At 36.2% G+C, this 23,225-nt stretch overlaps 1 long non-coding RNA gene across 1 annotated transcript in view; it reads right to left on the reverse strand.

The window, feature by feature from the left end:
• Nucleotides 1-12,567: 12,567 nt before the first annotated feature.
• LOC147578444 (uncharacterized) overlaps nucleotides 12,568-23,225 on the reverse strand; it is a 52,972-nt gene continuing 42,314 nt past the window's right edge. Inside the window, exon 4 of the long non-coding RNA XR_015254275.1 lies at nucleotides 12,568-12,709. This is a non-coding gene — a long non-coding RNA (uncharacterized LOC147578444). The remainder of the gene's footprint in view (nucleotides 12,710-23,225) is intronic.

Raw genomic sequence — 23,225 nt, forward strand, 5'->3', positions numbered from 1 at the left:
ATGTTTAATAGTACATACTTTTCTAACATCGAGGATACCATATTGCCAGAACAATTCTAAATAACAGTTTCAAAGTTAACATTTTCAATTATTCCTTCAAATATAATTTGAATTATTTTCTTTCATGAATCTAGAGAATAAAAATTAGCAAGAACTTATCATTCTTATTGTTAGAGACTCTTCTTCCCAAAGCACTGATGAAACCAATGTATCTCAATTTTTGTAATATGAAATAATTGATTTTATTGCTCTTCTTTTCCACTGCTTAAATTGACTATTTCCTCTGAAATTTTGAAAACAAATCCTATGTTGGGTATGCAGATATTTTGTTGTTTTCTTAACATTCAAATACATTACCACATTTTTTAAATGTTTCTTGTGATGTCATGACATTTTTTAGACAAAACAAATGACAAATAATAAATGTTTGAACAACATATTAAAGAAAATGAGTGTTTAAGTGACATTTGATACTAACTGAGAAATAGGGAAGTGAGTTGATCAGAATAATATTGGTAAGCCTAGAAATGAGTTTTTAACAGAAAGCAAATTTAGCAGTGCCAATTCCGAATATGATATGATTTGACATTGTAATTATTCACCTTATGTTCTTTGTACTAATTCTTTATATTTAGTAAGTAAGCTTGTCTTTATGTTTTGGCTTCCTATGCGGCTTCCTGCAAGAAAATAAGTTGGTCAAAGAAACCATAAATCTTGTCTGCTTAGCAGTTACATTTCTTTTTGTAAGTTATTAAATTAGCATTCAGTTTTGCATTAGTTTTTATGAGCTTGGCTAATATGAGATCATCTGGGAAAGATTGAAAAACCTAAAAATGAAACCTGAAATATTGTGAACACATAGACTGGAATGCTATATATATTACCTGTTAGTCAACCATCCCTAAATTACTCCTGTGCCTTAGTTATCTATGTAATAATTTATTTCTCCCATTATCTGTTTAATAATACAACTATCCATTCATCCATGCATCCATCCATCCATGCATCCATCCATCTGCCCCTTTGTCTATTCATTAAATGAACACTTATTAAGTATCCTCCCTATGTGCAGCTCTGTCCTATTTGCTAGTAATAAAGGACAAATAATTATCTCCTACTATCCTTCTTTATGAGAAAGATTTTTAGAACATGTAAGCATAATCATGTGTTATAAGAAAAAATATAGAAAAATTGTTGTATTCAATGGAATTACAAAGTAGAGAATGATCAATTCTACTTAGCGTACCTTGTAGTACAAAAAAAAAAAAAAAAGAGGAAACAAATCTTTGTATTCTTTCAAAATCATTACTTCTTTTCAGTCTCTCTGAAATTATACCTGTGGTTATGAGAAGGTATGAACTGATCCTGTAAATATTTTTAAAAATGGGAAATATTTAAACAAGTAAAAATTAAATGAATAAAAGTAAGTAAAATTTAAAATGTTGCACCACAATAGCAATACATTTTGAAACGGTTCTTCATTTCATAAGTATATGTTGAATACCAATGATGTACAAGACACACTGTTAGTCACTGAATTTTGTGACTAAAAATGAGGCATTCATAGTTTTGAACTGGACTATTTTTTCAATATGTTGTAGGTTATTATTTATAAGGCTTTGAATTTCTCATGTTAAATTTTAAATTATTGGAATAAAAAATTTTAAATTTGATAGGCTTATCCTCTATGAGTCAATTTAGAAACAACTGTAGTTTATCATATAGATCAAGAACTTTAAAACTGTTTCATAGTACTTTCACCAAAAAAGGCACATCTGTGTTTAACAATTGAGTTTTAATATTTAAAACATATATATGTGTGTGTGTACATATATATATATATATATATATATATATCATACAGATCTATTTATCTCTGTATCTATCTACCTATCTATTCATCTATATTTCTCTATCCATCAAAAAATTTACTTTTAAAAATGTGAAGGAAAAATATTTGTTTTTGACCATTTAAGATTACTGAGAAAATATATTATGTCATCCAATTACAGTACAGAAATGTACTTACCACTCTTGCAGTTTTGACTGTAGTGGCTGATACTTAACAGTCAAACAGTAGTTGATTGTTTAAAAGTATTTACTAAGTTGAGTAGCCCAAATCCTATGCACATTCTCAAATAAGTTTATTAAGTTATATAGAACAAAGGTGTATGTTTAAAGTGTGGCCATCCAAAAATCACAAAGTTCAAGGATTTAAAATTCATTTACACTTATTGAAGATTCCTTATGCGTAAGGCATGGTGTTAGGTAATGTATATAAGGACATATTATAAACCTTGTTTCATGGAGAATCAAATATGATAAGCCTGATAAATACAAATGACAGAACCAAGAGGTATGAGACAAAGGGATAGTACAGATGAGGGAGCGATTAACTGTTCTTGAGACCAGACAGTTTTTGCAGAAGAAGACTTGCTTGAAATGGGCTTTTGATTATAAGTAGAAATTTTTCAGGTAAATGGGGATGGTGAAAAACAGGTGTTGACAACAGAAAAATGTAGAATAGCCATTCAGGAAACCATATGTAGTTCAATAACCTGGAGTACAAAATGCAGATTTACAGCAGGAGGGGGTAGATGAGTCTGGAATGTAGACATGATCTGATTCTACAGGATTCTGTGACCCATGCTAATACTTTCTTTCATCCTGTGGATATCGGCAAGCCACTGAGAAATAGTTAAAGCTAGAAATTGAGGTAAAAACAGTCACACAAGTACACACCTCACACACACTACTTGTCACCTTAAAAAATATATTATTTAAGGGGCGCTTGGGTGGCTCAGTTGGTTAAACGTATGACTCTTGATTTCAGCTCAGGTCATGATCTCAGAGTTTGTGAGTTTGAGCCCCGTGATAGTATGGAGCCTGCTTGGGATTCTCTCTCTTTCTCTCTCTCTCTGCCCTTCCCCAACTTGTGCTCGTTCTCTCTCTCTCTCTTTCTCTCTCTCTCTCAAAATAAATAAATAAATAAAAATCTAAAAAATACATTATTTAATTTGTATTTCCAAAAGAAAAAAATAAAACAACTGAATCTTCTCAAAGACATAAATTTTATTTTTAGAAATCACCATCGGAATTTTCTAGACCAATTTCCACATTGTGCAGAGAAAGAAATTGTGCTTCTTCAAAACTAAATGAGATTTTTAAGGTCTTAGCACTGACCAGATAAAGATCTGGACTAGAATACAGGTTTCCCCAATTAATTGTCCAGAGTTATTTTGGAATTCAAAATCATTGTGATTTGGAAAGATTTTTGCAAAATACCAACCCTGGGTACTGATTGGTCCCAACCATCATTGCCCTCCAATAGCTCTTATCTTAGGTTTTATTAATATAGGCTTTTAGGCTTTTTGTCTTTCAGATGAAAACATAGAAAATGTTTTGTTAATAGGAGTAGCATTTGGTTTTTTATATGGCTTTCTAAAGTCTGGATCTGATTGAAAACAAAATGAATGTCTCTGAGTATCTATCCCTCAAACCCAGCACGGAAGTCCACATACAGAATAACTGTTGGCAAAGGCCCAAGATTGGAACAGAAGGAGATGCCAAAGGTCTGATGACAGAGTCAAGGTTTTTGGCTTATCTGTGAAGGAAAATTAACACATGGGCTTTAAATGAAAAATACCTCATCTCCATGCAAAATGCAGCAACATTAATTATAAGAGTAAGGTCTATTCATATCTTATTTCTGAAGAAGGTGGGTTATTTTTCATTCTGGATGCACTGATTGTTATTCAATAACCTTGTTGGATTTTGCCCTTAACTGCATTTATCAACTATGAGAGTTGCTCAGAAAATTAGTTTATAAGGTTAATTATCAACACATTATGCAGAATGCAGAAAATTTGGTGATGGTTTTATATTATGCTGGCATGTAAAAGAATATTTCAAAGGGCTTAGCGCTGATTGTGACATGATATTTCCTTAATTATGAATGGCTGTTCTACATGTATGCTCCCCACACAAGGTATATGCCAAGATTTAATTTGTTTTAAGTCAAAATTTTTCAACTGCAAAAAATCAAGATCAAATTTGTTTATTTGATAGGGGAAAACACTAATATTTAATATTTTAAGTTACCATTTTTAAAGCTTATTTTTATTTATTTTGAGAGAAAGAGAGTGAGCGGGGTTGGGACAGAGAGAGAGAGAGAGAGGGAGAGGGAGATAGAATCCCAAGCAGGCTCTGTGATGGCAATACAGAGCCTGATGCATGACTCAAACTCACAAACCATGAGGTCATGTCCTGAGCTGAAATCAAGAGTCAGACACACAGAGCCCCTGGGTGGCTCAGTCAGTTAAGCATCCAACTCTTGATTTCAGGCTCAGGTCATGATTTCAGGGTGCATAAGTTCGAGCCCCACATCAGGTTCTGTGCTGGTAGTGTGGAGCCTGCTTGAAATTCTCTTTCTCTGCCCCTCCCCACTTGTTTGTTCTCATTCTCTCTCTTAAAATAAATAAATAAACTTTACAAACATAAAAGAAATAGGGGCATCTGAATGACTCAGTCAGTTAAGTTGCTGACTAGGGTTCAGGTCATGTTCTCGCCCTTTCTGAGCCCCACATCAGGCTCTGCGCTGACAGCTCAGAGCCTGGAGCCTAGTTTGGATTCTGTGTCTCCCTCTCAGCTCACACTCTGTCCCTACCCAGCTCCACTCTGTCTTTCTCTCCCTCAAAAATAAATATTTAAAATTTTTTTTTAAATAAAATAAATTTTAGCATACAATTGGGTTCTATTTTTTAATTGTGTATAGTTGTGTCATTATTGCCAAAATCAAGATATGGAGTAATTCTATCACTGTAAAAAGTTCCCTTAAACATATTTGCATTTGTCCCTCTCTTTCAATACAAAGTCCTAGATGACCACTACCCTGTTTTCTGTTGCTATAATTATGCCTTTTAGAGAATTTCATACAAATTTAATAATATGGTATATTGTTTACTATGTTTGACTTTATCCATTTAGCATAATGAGTTTAAAATTTATCCATATTGTATATATCAACATTTTGTTCTTCTTACAGTTGAGCAGTATTGTATATATGGATATAAAACAATTTGCTTATATATTTGCCAGCCTGTGGATATCCGGGTAGTTTACAGTTTGGGGCTATTAAGCATAATGATACTGAGCATTTACCTGCACGTCTTTCAGGAAATAAATCTTTGGGCGAACATACATTATCAATTCTGTTGGGAAAATTCCTGAGAAAGGGGTTGTGAAGTCCTGTAATGGATGTGTGTTTAACTGTGTAAGATCCTGGTATTACTGATTTCTAAAGAGAATGGGCCTCTTTGCATTCACTCCAACAGTACCTAAGAATTTCGGTTACTATACATCCTCAACAACACTTGGTGTTATTAAATTTAGCCAATTATGATAGAGGTGTAATCCTTTTTATTGTGCTTTAATTTGCATTTCTCTAGTGAAAAGTGGTGTTTAACTAGTTATTTTAATTCCATTTGTTATTCATATATCTTCTTTGTGAAATGTCTGCTCATCTTTTGCCTGTTTTTTCCTTTTTTTTTTTAAATTTCACTGGGTTATTTTTTTAACATTACAAAAGTTCTTTATATATTTCGGATTGGATACAGGCCCATCACTTACTTATATGCAGTGTACACATTTTCGATAAGTCTGTCTCTTCTCATTTTTTTTAACTGTGTCTTTTAAAGGGTTTTAATCTGGATAGATACCATGACTATAATTTTATTATTTTTTTTCTTTCATATTTTGTACTTTGTGGGTCCTGCTCAATTTCTTTTTCCTAATTTACCACCACAAGTATTTTCTTCTATGCTTTCTTCTAGGTGTATAATGGTTTTAGCTCTTTTCTTTAAGCTTATGATCAACTTCATGTAATTTTTATGTATGATTTGAGGTATAGGTCAAGGTTCATTATTTTTTGTCTCTCCTTACAGATATTTAGCACTCTTTATTGAAAAGAATATACATTCCCCATTGTATTGCTTTGTCAACTTTGTCAAAATACATTTGATTGTGTTAAGTGTGAGTCTATTTCTGTGGACTCCATTTTGTTCCATTGGTATTGATGTCTATCATTATGTGAATATAGTAATGTATCTTCACAGTAAATTTTGGAATCAGGTAGTAAAGTCCTCCAATCCTGTTCTTCATTTTCAAGAATGACTAGGTTTATATATTATTTAATTTTAATCCTAACAACATACTCTGCTGTAACGTTATTGCTATTCCATTTTACACACAAGGAAACTAAAGCAGAGAAATTATATACTTAGATGTCTGAACCAAATTTGAACATTGACAGGATGACTCCAAAATCCATACTTTTAACCATTATGCAGCTCTGTCTCCCTGCATGTGAACAATATGATATTGGAGCTTATGTATGAACACAAGAGACCAAAAGGCAGTGAAGGCCAAGGTCTGTATCTGTAGAGTGCGCATGTGTGTGTTTACATATGTGTATACACACACACACATATACAAATTCAGAACAAGAACTTTTCCTATTATTGAGAAAGAGAGCATTGCCTCATTAGCCTCCTTGATTAAACTTCACAATCTGTGCTCAATTTCAATGTTCTCATTGTCCTTCTTGATAAAGATGGGCCTAAATCCTTAATTTTATTTCCACATAGGCAGTGTTTTAAACTTTTATTCAGTGCTTATGACCTCTTTAAAGTGCCTGAATAGCTACAAATTTATACCATAATATCGGTTTGCATATTTACTTAATACAATGAGCAAAATTTTATTATGAAACAACTGTGTGCCTGACCCAATATGAGAGTCATAAGGTAACATTCATAGGCTGTGGTGGAGGATAGTAACAAACTTTAATTTTAAAAATTCAGAGGGTTTATCTTTTTATTATAATTATGGTATGAAAAAAAATACCTTATGTGCCTAAAATAAAAGGTAACTAACTCTGCCTGGGCTCTTAGACAATATATCCAAGAGTAGTTTTACCAGGTACATGAGGGGAGGGGATGGTATTGCAGAACATGGTGCCACCCAAGAATGTGGTTTTGTATGTACCTAAAGCAGAGATGCATGTGTTCAATCACTTGATAAGGGTATAGGTATTAGAAATATTTTCTCTAGATCCAGGAATTAGTATATAGTTACATTATTTGAGTACTTACCAAAATCACAACATGGAATAGGAAAAAATCATTTTCTGGGGCCAAATGCTAAAATGGAGTTGGTAATATGTATGCTCCTATAGATAAAATCTTATGAATTTGCTTCCCAATATTCGAGCTGTTTCCTAAAGAATTAATAGAAACATTCCCAACTGGAAAAGGGAAAGTGAACATTTTAGTCATATACAAAATCTGAACCCAGGAAAGAGGTTGTCCCAGGCATGGAGCCCACTTCAGTGACACACCTTGACATCCATGCGCAGAGGCAAAGCGAGGAGGGAAACGGAAGTGCACCTTTGCAGTAATCCATGCAGGAAGTGTTGAGGGTCTGTCTATACTAGCAGTGCAATTGGAAAGACATTTCTGAGGTATAATCAGTGGGATATAGTAATAATTTGAAGAGAACAGATGTTTGAATTTTTCAAATCATAATTCTCCTTGCAGCATAAACATGTTTAAAAAAGAAAAAAAAAACTTCATCAAATGGGCTTTTAAGGACAGCACTTCTTTATTTTTAGCACTTAGTTTAATGTTAGGGAAACGCTCATGAGAACCATAGGATGGGAGAGAGAGTGGATGGTTTTCCCAGTCCTGTGTTTCATGATGAATAAAGGCCCATCTGGTCCCAGCACCCTCATCTCTACCTCCAAAGGAATGTCCAACAATGTATTCATGAGTTCTAACTTTAGTGTGTGAGGAACCTGTCACCTTCAAACTGGCAGGCAGACCACCATGAGATGAGTTGGTCATGTATTTTAAAAAACACAGCATCTTTCAATCTTGAGAAAAAAGTGATAGTGTGAATAAGACCATATGCTTGTTCTCTGAATGCAGTTATTACAGGCTCTAGTTAATATCCCCTAGTCCTAGATATAAACTAATAAAGATCTATAGCCTCAGCATGTGCTGAGAAACTTCCTAAAGGTGTAACTAACTATCTGAATCAGGAAGCAGGAAACAGCCTTAGCCCTCTCTGCTCAGTATGATGAAATTAAACAATTGTCCTATGTGTGAAATGATCTTTTAGGGTGTACATGTGTTTCTGAATGATGAGTTGAAAAATAAAGGAAAGGAAAAACAGTCATTCAACTGGTTAATGTCTCTACATGATACCAGGCTATTATTTTGATGTCACTGGCACTCGATTACCTGGGCTGACTAGTTGTTATGGTATTGCCTAGACATATCTTAAAGATGGTTATTGAGTCTAAAAATAGAAATATACATAATAGAAAAAATCCACCAAAGATTGCATGTCCAAATATTGGGATAAGATGATTTGCATTTTGAAAACGAGCCATTTTCAGCCACATGGTATCAACAGAGAAGTTTAGAATTGTAAAAAAGAAAAAAAATCAGCAACATCTGGCTATTTAGCACTGTTATAGTCATTCAGCTTTCTTGTGATCTTGAAAATGTTCTTAAATTTTCTGTACTTCAATTTCCTCATTTGGTACCTGAATATTATACTTCAAAATGTCTTACTAAGATAAAATACATTTATTTGGATTGTGCTGATCCTTTAGCAAGAAAAAAAAAGTGAATTGATTTTTTTCCCTAGTTCTTCCTTTTGTAACTAATAGAAGTTAGATATATAATTTTCTGGGAAGAGAGGGAAATCCCCGCTTGGTTTATTCAGCACTGATTCTGGCCACAATTGTTCTGACTGATGCTTTTGGGGAGAAGGAAAGATGCACGAAAGTGCTGTTTTGGAAAAAATAGAGCTGTCTGGTATATAAGAAGAGAAAGCTGAAATGTGAATGGTGATTAAAAAGTAGCTTAGCCAGAATGCAGCTCTCAGCTTCACTTGATGACTGAGAAGCCACCATTAGGGATATTCCCACAAATTAGAGGACAGAATCATAAAAGTAGCCTTCATCAAATAAAAAAGGTCACCCAATATAGGTCATCATTGATATCCTTGAACATCAACACAAACTAACTCATAAGAACTAGAACACATTTGGCAGAGAACACAAATTCTTTCCAACCCTCTTACCTTTCTCCGTCCTCAGAAGCTCCTTTCATATACTCAGGGTTTGTTTGTGTTAGAAAAAAAAAAAAAAAAAAGAATCTTTGCTTGCAACCTCTTCATATCTCAAGCTATTGCACTCTCATCCCTCTGCCTTTTTCTACCTTTCTAATCACACCTTCATTTCTTACCAACTTTTATTTTTTTTAATGTTTACTTTTGAGAAAAAGAGAGAGAGAGGAGGGGAGGGGCAGAGAGAGGGGGACAGTGGATCTGAAGTGGGGTCTGTGCTGGCAGCAGAGACCTGGATCTTGCAAACCAGGAGATCATGACCTGAGCTGAAGTCCCACACTTAATGACTGAATCACCCAGGTGCCCCGTTATAACTTTTGTTTGTTTATTTATTTTGAGAGAGAGAGAGAGAGACAGAGAGACAGAGAGTGAGAGAGAGAGAATCCCAAGCAAGCTCCACACTGTCAGTGCAGAGCCTGACCCAGGGCTTGATCTCACAAACCATGAGATCATGCCCTGAGCCAAAATCAAAATCAAGAGTTCGATTAAACCAACTGAGCCACCCAGGTACCCCTTAACAACTTTTAATCTGGTTTCTGATTGTACAAGTCTACTGAAATATAGCCACTAATATCCTCCTTTCTAAGTCTTACATCTTTCATTTATATTTCATTTTCTCTACCAGCTTGGTAGCACTTAGCATTTTAAATATTCCTCTTTACTTGAAATTAATCTCTTTTTGCCTCCATGGCTCTCAACATGGCCATTCTCCTTCTACTTCTCTGGATCATCTTTCTGTCTCTTTGAGTAGTTTTGCCTTCTCCTGACCCCTAAACTAAGCATTTCCCGAATCAGATATCTGTCCGTTTGACATTTGAAGATTAGGGTTAACTTTTACAAGATAGATTCTCTCTACACTGGCGGCTGCAAGTTTCATAGAAACTGGAGACACTGAATACTTAAGGGCAATCAATCCTGGAAGAGGGCTGCGAGGTAAGTTCAGGGCAACGACTCCGCCAAGGTGCATAGTTAGAACCATATACATGCTCACTGGCTTGAACTTCTGTCCCTAGTAATACCAGTGGAGCGGTTAAAATCCCCACAAACACAAATATTGGAGTGATGGAACAGAATTCTACTAGACTTACAACTGTATCCTCAAGACTCAGACCTCTGTTTTGTGATCACCCCAGAGGGAGGGAGCCCAGGTATTTCCTCAGCCAATGAGTGCTCAGATGCTAGATTAGGCTTGGAGCCAAGGTTCCACCATATCACACTGTGTTTGGACCTCAGTCCCTGATCATGCCACAGAAATGCTGGCATCTCCCCAGTCAAGGAGCTTAGAAGCACCCACAAACAACAGCCAGGGTCCCTCTCCAGGAGTCTACTGCCCAGCCTGTTCAGACTTCTGTGTGCTGCCACAGAATGCAAGAAGCCCCAGAGCCCTGCACACCTGTTTCTACTCTCATTTCAGTGAGTTTTCTCCTCTGATGCTGTTCCAGAAGGCTGCTGTGTTTGCTTCCTGATAATTCACATTTGCTTGATCCGTAGTGTTTTTTCCTCAAGGAACTCATCCACTCTCATGGACTTCCTCTACTTACACTGACTTCAAGGGCAGAAAATGATTTATGAAATCTTGTGTCTCCACTCTTTAGCATGACAGCTGATACAGGTAACAGTTTATCCCTAAATGCAATAAGCAGGCAGCAGAAGTCATGGGAATTTTTTGAGTAGATGAGTGAGAAACACTGTTTGAGGAGTTTTATTAGAAATTCATTTTCCCGTCAAAAATACCTCCTTTGTTTACTTCCTCTTTGTAAAGAATGCAATAATTGTCTCTCATCCAAACCCAATACCTTGGGGTCATTTCTGAATCTTCTGTTTCCATGTTGGCAACAGAGGGATTAGGCTATATAATGCTAGCTATAAATTTTGATTGTTTTACATTGTCCTTTCTCACTGGACATCATCCAGACTTTGGTCAAGAGCCCAGCTGCCACACAGCTACCTGACAGTATTATTAAACCTCCTGTTGTTATTATACTTTTCTTTCCTATATGTCTTGTCTCCTCATCTAAACTAACAGCTCTTTAAGGGAAATGACCTTATTTTACCACAGTAACTAGAGCAGTTTTGTGCATAACTGCTGCTTAAATACTGGTTGATTTTGATTAGATGATAGCACGAGGGCAAGCACCCTTCAGTTATGTAAGAGAATAAAAACATGAGGGGGAGGGGAGGGTATGGAGGAGTGAAAAGAAATCAGGAGGTGTTCAAAGATGTGTCATCTATTTCGCAGTTTTTTATTGGAATGAGATCTTCTTAAAGAGCCTACATACCGCTCTGACCAATTGTCCTGAAAGCATATCAATAGCTCTCCCGCAGACAGCTGACACCTTCTAGCCAAATGACAATCTGCTCTCTAACCAAACCTAGGAAACGTTCTGCTTTTTCAGTTGCAGAGAGTTACAGAAGATTTAGACATGGGTATATTTACCACATTCCCTGATACATATAAAATTGCTTTAAAGAACTCTCTGGACAGAATAAAAAAGGAGAGCACCCCAGACAGGATAAAGAGGTGCATGTTTTCCTGGAGGGTTACACCTCTTACAAATGTCTGCCCTTGTTTGCAGAGTTCAGGACAGCATTACTGGATTTCCCCATCTGAAACCAATGCCATCCATCTACATACTGGCAAGTGTCTAGAGAGGCAGAGCCCAAGGAGTCAGCTTGCAGGTTAAATGGGAATTGAATACCCAAGTTACCTGGGTCTTGGGAGCAAGATATTTTCACATGTATTCATCAAGTGGACGCTTGTTCTCTAAGCAATTTTGGTTTGTAAACTTGCTGGGAAATTTATTGGAATTATACAAAAAATTTATCCAAAAAAGGCCTGGAGCCACTTGTGAAGATTGCAGTGTTATCACACGTGTATGAGCCTCTGCTCCCAAATCTGTATGTATGGAAATAAAGTTCAGTACATAGAAATAGCATTGCATCATTTTAGCTTCTTTGGTCTTACCTCAAAATTCCAAGGCGCTGTTTTGTTTGTCTCTCCAGATGTATGTATGGTTGTTTAATGTGAGTTTATAGCTCACACACACACACACACACACATGCTTTTAATGGTGATTTCCAGAACTCTCCTTTCTAAAACCTTTGAGCGGATTTATATCATCTACAGACAAATCTAAGAAGATTAGAACCCCATAAAAGGAACCCATGAACTAAACCTCCTCCCCACCTCTCTGGCTTCATCGGCAACTACACTTTTTTGGTACCATTTATTCTAGAAATCGAATTTTATAGTTTTCTCAAATGCTCGGCCATCACACACAGACATGCCTTTGCACTTACTCTTGCCTCTGCCTGGAATGCTTCATACTTTTTGTGTGAATAATAAAATGGCAAAATCAAAGATACTTAGGAAGATTCCTGGTCTTTATTCTGAAAGGCAGAAAGAGAAAGAGAAAAGGTACAGACTCGGGCTCCCCCTACGTTATGGAGGAAACTTTTACTTCACCACTTTCCTTCGTGCAAGTTCTTAAGCTTCTTGAATCTAGTTTTTCATCTGTAAAAAAACAGATAATAATATATATGTCATATGGTTGTTACAAGGGTAAGATAAGGTCATATGAAATGTTATAAGCAAAGTAACTGCTAGTTTTTGTTTTCATTTCAGACCATCAGTTATATGGCTTTCCAACTTTCTTCCCAGCTAAGGCTTTTATAATTCTGTCAGTGTTATTTTTTTCTTTAAGATTGTCAGAGAGCTGTCCCCAGGAGGCATCAATCTTCTATATATTTACTTTTGGAATTTTTCATGAGGAGGTTTGTCTAAATTAAGATTATTCATCATTAAAATAAAATGTCATCCAGTTTAGCTGAAGAGCTTTAGCAAACATGTAAAGAGTAGGGGTAGAGGTATTTTAAGAATTTAGAGACCTCAGTACAATTCTATTTTGGAGGAAGGAGAAAATCATTGGACAGCCCCTTTCTCCACCTTTTCTTCCAAGATAACAAGATCCCTTCTCCTTACTTTTCTATGGTCTCTTCTTTATTGTTTTCTTGATAGATAAATTTCTTCCACCAAGTTTGTAATTTCTGCTGTACCATGACTTTAGCTCCTCAGCATCTCTACTTGGTGTAACTTACAAATCTGGTTTCTAACGACATAGAATGTGGTCCCTTAGTTCCAATACTTATTAGCTGGATAAAGTATTCTTGTTCCAGCCTATTCTGTTCAGGGATTAAGGTTAACTGGTACGATATGGTCTCCGATGAACACTGCACATCACAGAAGCAGGATTGTAGATGATGATTAAGGGTGAAGCTAATATCCCTCCCTACTAAAGAGGGATGTTCAAACCTTACTAAGATCGAGACTGCCTGAAACCCTAATGAAGCTTCAAGATCTATCGGACTCTGGCTGGCCAAGGGACAGGGTAGAGAATAGATCCCAGGATTGACCTCAGCTTTCAGATTCCAAAAACTTTTCCTATCCTATTTGGCTTCCAGTCCACTATCCAGAAAGCTTCTTTCTATATACAATCATCCCCCTTTATCCCATTTAAGTTTATCTGAGTTGCCTGAAGCTTTTGGTCAGAGCAAGGAGAATAAAGATATAGAGCAAGTGTGGGTGTCCAGTTTGCCCCCCAGATTTTATCTACAGCTCTCAAAGAGGTAAGTGAAACTGTAAGTGACATATTCACCTGGTTGTGAGGAGCACTGTGGTTGTCTTTCCAACACTTCTTTCACCTTCCTCCCACCTCATTATGTATACCCATGTAAGGAAGGTACACTGATCCACTCCAGCAACTGGGTGGATGAGATCAGATTTTTTTTTAAAACCACAAAACCACAGTTAGTGCTTTAGGAAATCTATTTCTAAGCCTACCAGCATTGGTATTCCTTTAGCTACAGGGGTTGTCTGAGAATAAGTATTGCACAAAACTTGGTCAATGGGACTAAAATGTGGAATTTTATTTTTAAAAAATGCTTTTCTGGGGCGCCTGGGTGGCGCAGTCGGTTGAGCGTCCGACTTCAGCCAGGTCACGATCTCGCGGTCCGGGAGTTCGAGCCCCGCGTCAGGCTCTGGGCTGATGGCTCAGAGCGTGGAGCCTGTTTCCGATTCTGTGTCTCCCTCTCTCTCTGCCCCTCCCCCGTTCATGCTCTGTCTCTCTCTGTCCCCAAAATAAATAAACGTTGAAAAAATTTTTTTTAAAAAAATAAAAAATGCTTTTCTGACAGATTTACTAGAAATATAGATCACTTTTGCCTTGGACAAGAAAACATATAAATCAAATTTCACTGTCCATCTTATTATTTTAAGGAAGAGAGTGTTTGTATGAACCTGTTATTATGGAAAAGAGATAAGATACATCAACAGAAAGTGGGTTTTGACACCACTGACCACCAAAATGAAACAAACCTAAAACTCTTCCTACCTTTATACTTTTAAAGTAAATGAGTCAATAGGTTGTATCTATTATTTAAATTATTTGCAGCAATAGTTTTTTTACTCCCATTGAAAAACATCCAAACTGATACCCTGGCTTCAGCATAAAAAACAGTTGTTGGCTTACACAACTGAGATTTTCCAAAGTATTCTATCTTCAAGCATGACGGGACATAGGAACTCAAATGATTACATCAGGATTTATTTTGTCTCCGTTGAGTCTCTCTTTTGCTTAGCTGGGTTCATTTTCTGGTTTCATGAATAGACCCTGGAAACTCTGTAGATTGCTATTGATTTTATAAGTTCTTAGTCTCAAGTCCCATGGAAAAGACAATGTCATGGGACATTGCCCAGAATTCCTAGGCAATGCCTCATTATTTCCTGTTTACTCTGATTGCATCTTGTACCTCTCACTGTACAATCAGAGCAAATAGGAAGATATGCTGCTCAGTCAAATGGCTGCTTCTGAAGCAAAGTGTAGAGTGAACTTCCTCAACCGAACATGGTAAGTGTAAAGTAAGGGGAAGGAGAAGTTCTCCAGAGGAAAACTGGATATGGTGATCAGAAGAAGAGTGGATGAACTCTGGAAAGGAAAAAAAAAATCTACTAAAGCTATTATCACGTCGAATTAAGCTACATTAAAATATAAATAAACCTTGAAGGTTGATAATGGTAGCTTCAACATTGAAAATCAAGGTTCATATTCATATTAGTGAATTACAGCTCAACTTGTACTAGAACTCAGGCCCTTAAATGTAAGAAAGAGGTGATATGTCAGGAAAAAAAGTAGTTTAAGTATTTCAGTCAGTTTCTTATACAGAGTCACTCTGGGACTATTACCTCACTGAAAGGAGGGTAACATTTTGCTCCTTGGATTCTTGAAGGAGAAAAGAAAAACATGTTTATGTTTAACAAACAATAAAAAACCACACACACACACAACATAATAATCTAGGGAGAAAGTCTATTCAAATGCATCTCTGTGTATCTCTGTGAAGGCCCTTTCTCTGTTTCTGGGCATATCTACATTCTAATTAATTTAACTGTTAACATTTTTTTTATATTTATTCAGTTTTGAGAGAGAGATAGAGTACGAGTAGGGGAGGGGCAGAGAGAGAGGGAGACACAGAATCCAAAGCAGTCTCCAGTCTCCGAGCTGTCCCCACAGAGCCCGATGCGGGGCTCAAACCCACAAACTATGAGATCATGACCTGAGCTGAAGTCGTACACTTAACCAACTGAGCCACCCAGGCTCCCCATAATTCATTTAATTGTTAGATTATTATTTGGATTTCTGCTGCTGCCTGATAGTCATCAGAAATGAAGGAAGTTGCCTTGATCCTACAAGAACATTTTCTTCACAGGAAGAGTTAAATAAGTCAACGACTTACACCTGGCTTGTAGAGCATCTGAAATTCTGACTCTCATCTTTATTAAAAAGGCACAAAGAGGAAGAGGAATGTGTATATGGCTTATTCTTTTCCATGGTAAACAGTCACATTTCATTGAAACTCCTTCCAATGAAAAGTAACTGGTCTTTTAATAACAACAGGCAAAGGAAAGAAGGAAAGTAGTTGTACAATGACTGCGGGTTCAATAGCTTAGATTCAGAGAGGAACAAGGAGCAAAAATGAAATATTTCTCAGAGTTCAAAGGCTTCAAGAGCCAGAGAGACAGATTTTGAAACCATGGGGCTTGGCCTTTGGCTTACAGAGACACTACTTAGTGTTTCTTTTCTTCATCTGACACTGTCAGAAAGCATTCTAAGTGTTTTGCAAGCTACTCACACGTTGGAGTCCCACAGAAGTTTGGGAAGTATCATAAAAATGGTGATAATGCACACTTTTTTCTTATAGAATAGGTCAGAGGTTCTATTTTAAATATTCTTTAATATGAAATGAACATAAGAAATTCTCAGATAGGAACTCTAGGCAGAACAGAGAAAATCTAACATATGACATAGGATTTTGTCCCAACAGAGGAGTCATATAGCTTTGATGTATTATTATTTCCAAAGCAGTAATTTTTTGTCACTAATTTTCCATTAGTGGAACTATTCAGAGATCTGTGGTTACAAGCAGAAAGAAAACATTTCTCAGATTATTGACTTTATCTGTAAATTATGTGAAAAAAAAAGAGTCATGCATCAATACAGGTAGATGTGGAAGGTGACAGAGGAAAAAAAATATATAAGATGGTATGAATTTCTGACCAGTCATTGTGAACAAAATCTTTTCTTTCTATATCCATTCATTAATTATTCCTGAAATATTTCTGAATATTTCCTATGAGCCAAATGCAACATTACTCATTTACTTATTTTAGGAGTGTTCTTGTAGGACACTAACTACATTTATTGAAAGAAATAATCAGAAAAGTGTAAGAAAACACCCAAGTAATTATGTGTGTGTGTATATATATATATACATACATGTAATTTGACATAACTTTAACTTTTTATTTTGAAATAATTTTAGGTTTATCCAAAGTGTTGCATAATGTATAGAGAGAATTGCTTCTAGGTATGTATGGCAAAGAAATAATCAGGCACATGTACACAGTTTCATAAATAAGGATGTTCATTTCAGTACTATTTATGAGAATAATTATGAAAATGATTTAAGAGAACATCAGTTGAAGAACAGTTAAATAAATTAATATATACTCATGTTATCAAATATTGATAGCCATAAAATGGTAAAAATATTCATGTCTATATCATAACCTCAATTTTATCATATCCTTTTATAGACACCTATAAAATTTGAAGGAAGTGCATACCTAAATAGTAGTTACTTTCAGGGGATGCCTATGGGTGTTTCCTATGTGGTATTTTCCAAAGTAATTGAGTTTTGCCACACTAAAATCAGGATTTGAGGAATAAATATCAGCTAAACAACAAATCAGAACTGTAGGGCCATGATCCTCTGTTTTTTAATAGTATTGTCTCAACTAATTTTAGGTTTACATATTGGCAGAGACTATGACTCTTTGGGCACTATGATATCTTCAGTGGAGTAGAAAGGTGCTCACCGCATAGAAATCCCATCCACCTTCTTGCAGATGACTTAAAGTCCACAGATGGGGATGGGGTTTAAATATTTACACACTATGAAGAAGGAGCATAATGACTTAAATTCACATTGTGTGTCAATACTAATATCCCTTTTTAAGAGGGGAATTTGGAAAAAGGCAGAGAGAAGTGGATGATGAACCTGCCTCTAAGGGGAGAAAAAGCAGGAAGAGAAGTTGCTGGACACTAAGACAGCTATCGCTGATTTCTGACTTTACAGCTTTCCTGAGGGTTGACTTACATACACTTAGACATGCAAAAGGCCTTGATTTTTGATCTCATGTCTGCTTTTCCTTTTATTCCAAAATACAAGAATATATTTTGAATTTATTCTATTCCTCTTGTTGATTGATTGTTTTTCCTAGTAGGTTGGAAATTCCTTCAGGGTAGAGGTTCCATTTTCTATGCCATTACAATCCCAGTTTCCAGAATCTTTGAAAATAATATATACCTAAAATTATATATTGAGTCAATGTACATCTTTGAAAAAAAAAAAAAAAAAAAAAACAAGAGAAAAAGCTTTGAAAACAGATCTGGTTGGTACACTGGCTCTGCTACCTTCTACTTCTGTCATCCTTCCTTCCTTTTTTCCATGCTTCCTTGCTTCCCTTTGTTTTCCATTCAGAAATATTTACTTCACAGAATAATAACAGTATGTGAGGCCCTGTAATAAGATTCACACAAGCAAATAAAAAATCTCTATTTTTATTGGTGACACAATGAAGATAAAATAGTTCTCATCTTGTAAGGTGGTTGAAAATATTCAATTCCATGAAGAATAATGGATTTCAGGCTTCTTGCCCCATTTTCACAGTTTGTTAGCTTAGTAAATAATAAATGATAGGGGCGCCTGGGTGGTTCAGTCGGTTAAGCGTCCGACTTCAGCTCACGTCACGATCTCGCGGTCCGTGAGTTCGAGCCCCGCGTCGGGCTCTGAGCTGATGGCTCAGAGCCTGGAGCCTGCTTCAAATTCTGTGTCTCCCTCTCTCTCTGCCCCTCCCCCATTCATGCTCTGTCTCTCTCTGTCTCAAAAATAAATAAACTTAAAAAAAAAAAGCTGCTGAGGATTCAACTCAGTTTAAAAAAATAATAATAATAAATGATAAATATTGATGGTATTATAGTAATGTATAATAATGTATTCTTTTTGAATTCATTCATTTATCCATTATTTATATCATAGGCATTTATTAAATACTCACTGTAGTCCAGAAAGTGTTTTATAGTTTGTGACTATAAATGAGTAAGACAGTCTTTGTTCTCTGGGATCTCATTCATCACAGTGAAAAATATTTCATGGGGGAACTAAGTTACCAGTATGTGTCCTTTGTCTGACCATGTTAGATGACCCTCCCCCAAATATTCTATTTTTCCAAAGTACAGTGAAAACTCCTTAAAGCTAACTTTGTCCAAGTCACACAGAGGTTGCAAGATTATCCTGAGTAATTCACTGCTTGGCTGACCTTAATGTGACACAATGAAGACCAAATGAATGAAAGCAAGTGAGGTTTTTTTTCTTCAAGACCTCAACTTTTTAAGGAATGATATTATCTAGTCTTGCTTTCAGTTGACATAACTAGGCTACTGGTCAAATACCATGTGGATTGGTGCTAGGGTGTGTTTCTCAGAGTCTAGAATAAGTATGGCTTCCCCAAGGCTTCTAGGAAGTGAAAACCAGAGGTAAATAGACCTCAATTCCAGCAGGAGTCATGGAAACAAACAATATTCAGGGGATAAGAAGACAAACAAAAATTTGAAATAAAATTAAACTTTACAGTGAACAAAATCAGACTGAACTAGGTAGAATATTAGAGACAGTTTTGGGCGGATCTTTTTCCTCCTTACTGGTCATCTCTCACATAATGTATAGATGGGTCTTTCTAGTTCAAAGATAGAGCATTGAGGCAGACTCTCAATTTCTATAGAGTCTTGAGGTCCCTGGAATAAGAACATAGAGAGTATAGATTGGAGAATGGAACAAGGAAAAGCTGCCTCAAATCTTCAGATGGGGATTCACGGCAACCGCTTCTAGATAAGTCCTGCAAATTTCAGAAAATTCCTGCTAGCTGTAGTGAGGGACATGTCATCTACCATTCTAGTGTGAACCCAACTGACTCGAAATTAAAAATTCAGTCAAAATGTTTGAGGACCTCTATAATACACAAATTGGAAGGAGAAATGTATGAGGGGTTTTACTGGTTATAGAGAAACTTGTTGGGTATAAATAAAGACAATTTGGTCTCAATGACAGGTGCTTCTAATTATGTTTCAAAGAAAATTGGGATTTTAGGAGGCAAATCTATGTATGATTTTAAGTACAGGATTCCTGGATGAAAAGCTTTCCTTTATGCATAAGTAGTTCAGAAAGTGGGAGCCAAAGAGAAGCAGCTATTTGCTTCCCCTGTTTCCTAGCTACAACAGTGAAGTAAGCTTTCACATAGGCAGCCAGAAATGAGTTCTGACTGAGGCAATTATATAAATGTCATTGTAAGCTGTTATCTTATCAGATTTTTTTTTCTTTCAGAGTCCCAGCATCATCTTTCAGGGGTACTGGATTACTTAAGATAAAGAGAGGACTCAGATATATTGCCTCAATAAAAACAAAGATGTCTCAGACACTGGCTTTATAACATTAGCTACAGATGGAGACTGCTCAAAAGGATATGTGAAAATAAAAACAAACTTAGCTCACTCATTGCTCAGGAAATAATGAGAGTCACACTTTCCAAAGCCCCTGGACACTTACTGATTTACCCATTACACTCTTTGCATCTTACTTGAGTCAATTCTTTAAATACATGGCCACTACAATGCATGCCACAATGCATTCTAAAATATATTAAGTGAAGCATCTAGAATTTACCAATAAATCTGGATTCTGTGAAGCCCACTCAACTTTCTGAACAATAATATGCATATCCAAGATGCAATCTCAGGGAATGAGCACATGCCTGCCCCCTTGTCTGACTGAAAGATGGACTAGGAATGGACATTAGCCTCTGATGTGCCCCATAGAAGGGCAAGCAGGTAAGAAAGGTAATTGCAATTTTGTACATCTGTGAAATAAAGGTGGCCTGAGCAAAGTACAAATAGCATGTTGGCTTTTGGCTATCTATTTTCCACTTCAGAATGGGGGCAAAATAATTGTAGGTTAATTCTTAAAGAACCTTAATTTAGAAATTTGTGGTCTGTCTAGATTGCATTTTTGGTCCTGATTGTTCATTTTCTTCTTTGTAGGAGGATCATACTTCACGCTCCATTGACTTGAAGTGTCCCCTTGTGGCAGAAGTGTATGTTCCTGCTCCACATGACTTTCTTTGGCCTGTGCAATGTAGGCAGAAGTGCCCAAAACACCCCTGTTAGTAGAACATGAAGGGCAATTGTATTGAATGGCCTTAACTCTTTGCCTTTCTGCCACCAGACTGCTTCCACAACTTGGGCCCCAGATTTAGAACACAAATAAAGTGAACTGAAATCAAACTGCAATGGATAGATATGAGTGGGAAATAAATACTATTGTAAGTCTAGAGATTTGTCACCGCAGCATGGTTTAGCAAAGCTAATTAATACGTGATCTCAAAATAAAAAGAAATGTATACTGAACCAATGTATGCCTTTAATATATCAAACACTCTTACTGAATTCACCTATCTATTCATTCAACAACCCATAATCAATCGCCACTTATATTTTTTCTTCTCTGTCTTTATCAATTTTTTGGCTGGATTGATCTGTTGGTCTGGCATTATGCTGGCATCACCACAAACAGCTCAAGTGAATTCAACAGATAAGAAACTAAGGATTCAAAATTAGGTAGAAAAATTGAGAAACTTAGATTCCATTGGCAACTCCACAAAGACATGAGCATCAGTTTAGGCAGGTCATATTGGGTCTCTATAATGCAAAAGAAAATGTCTTCTCCTCACTATAGCTCACTGTCTCAAGTGATGATTCTTCTTCTTGAGCCAGTCTAGCTTCTGTACTCTTCTCTAAGTATGATATGCTTGTTACCACTGTCATGTCTTTCCTTCTATGTTTGCCTCCTCCTGAATTGAACAAAGCATTGAGTACCTGATATGTGCCAGGCACAGCACTAGCCTCTTCTGTATGCATCATCTTGTTAAATACTCTCAATTATTTTGTGAGGTAGTTATCTTTTCTTCTTTTGATAAATGAGAACATTGAATATCAAATAGTTTTAAATGACTTTTCTGTATAGCTAGCAAATGGAAGAGTTGTTTTCAAACCAGTGTTTACCTCAATGTCAGTATAGTTTTCATCATCTCACAATGGCCTCTACTCTCACCTCAGAAAATTCTACCAAGAATGAAAAACACAGACTAAGGCCTGTTCTTTCATGAAGTCTTCCCCCATTTATTGAGCTCAGACTTGTCCCTTTTTTACAATTTTACCTTGCAAATAAATTTCCTCGTTATGGAATTTAAGCAAATATTGTATGACAACTTGTACAAATTTCATATGTGCATGCTGTAATGTTTAACTCAATTAAAATTCATTAGAATAAAGTAAGAGCCTCACTCATTTGTGCTTAACCCTTTGTGGCTGAATAAATCACTTCCCTTTTCAGGAAAATTCCTGTGTGGAGAGAGACTGGGCAGGATGGATGCTTATACCTTCTTAGGGTAAAAAGAGGAAACAAGCTGAGAAAAAGATGACACGTCTATGAAGTGGTACAGTCAGCATTCTAGGATTTTAGGCTACGTCTTCAAACTCAAGAGTTTAAGACACTTTCCACTATACCATGCTGCCCATGTGGTTGGGTTCTATAACATGTATTTTATTTTCTAAAGCAGGAAAAGTTCTATGGTTTGTCCTCAGTCCCCAAATTGCCCAACAAAAATATGTATTGAAAAGAAAACTTCTAGATTTGCTATACATCACTTGTGAAAAATCGTTCAAGAAATAATTCCTCAACTCATTCAGTCTCATTAGTTTTTTCCTTTGAGGGATGGAAAAATGGATCTTTCTAGCAAAAATCAAATTTGTGCATGACAGCCAGTTGAGCTCAGAGGTCAAAGGATGAATTTGGACTGCTTCAGTGCATTCCCATCCGTTCAATCTTTTGTCATGCTTGCACAGCAGGTAGGATTTGAAAGAGAATCTGCCCTTGCCTAGAAGAATTTTTTTTTAATGACTGAAAATAATCAGATCTATACTTGAGAGCAGTCACAGCCAATGCCACTTTTCAGGGCTCAAGTAAACCTCTGCTAATACTCAGGAATCGTGAAAATGTTTCAAAAGTCATTTTCATGGTCAAGGATAGGTCTAATATGGTGGAGTTTTGTGTTTATACTTGGGGATGGGATAAGTGAATAGGGGAAGCAGGAGAGAGTTTTTCAAGGAAAAGCCTCAAAAAAGATTGAGCACTTCCAAAAATGAATAAAAGGGAACAGAGACAGATAAGTCCAAAGTCAATGTCACTAAATGCCAATATCCCTTTCAAGCTCTAAGGTCCAAGTGACTTTACTAGTGCAATTTCAATTTTAACTCCCACGCTCATTTTTCCCTAAAGGTAAGTAAAAAGTAAAGAACAAG

Source organism: Puma concolor, chromosome C1 (assembly GCF_028749965.1).
Source record: "Puma concolor isolate L17-30 chromosome C1, mPumCon1.1.hap2, whole genome shotgun sequence".
NCBI classification, from domain to species: domain Eukaryota; kingdom Metazoa; phylum Chordata; class Mammalia; order Carnivora; family Felidae; genus Puma; species Puma concolor.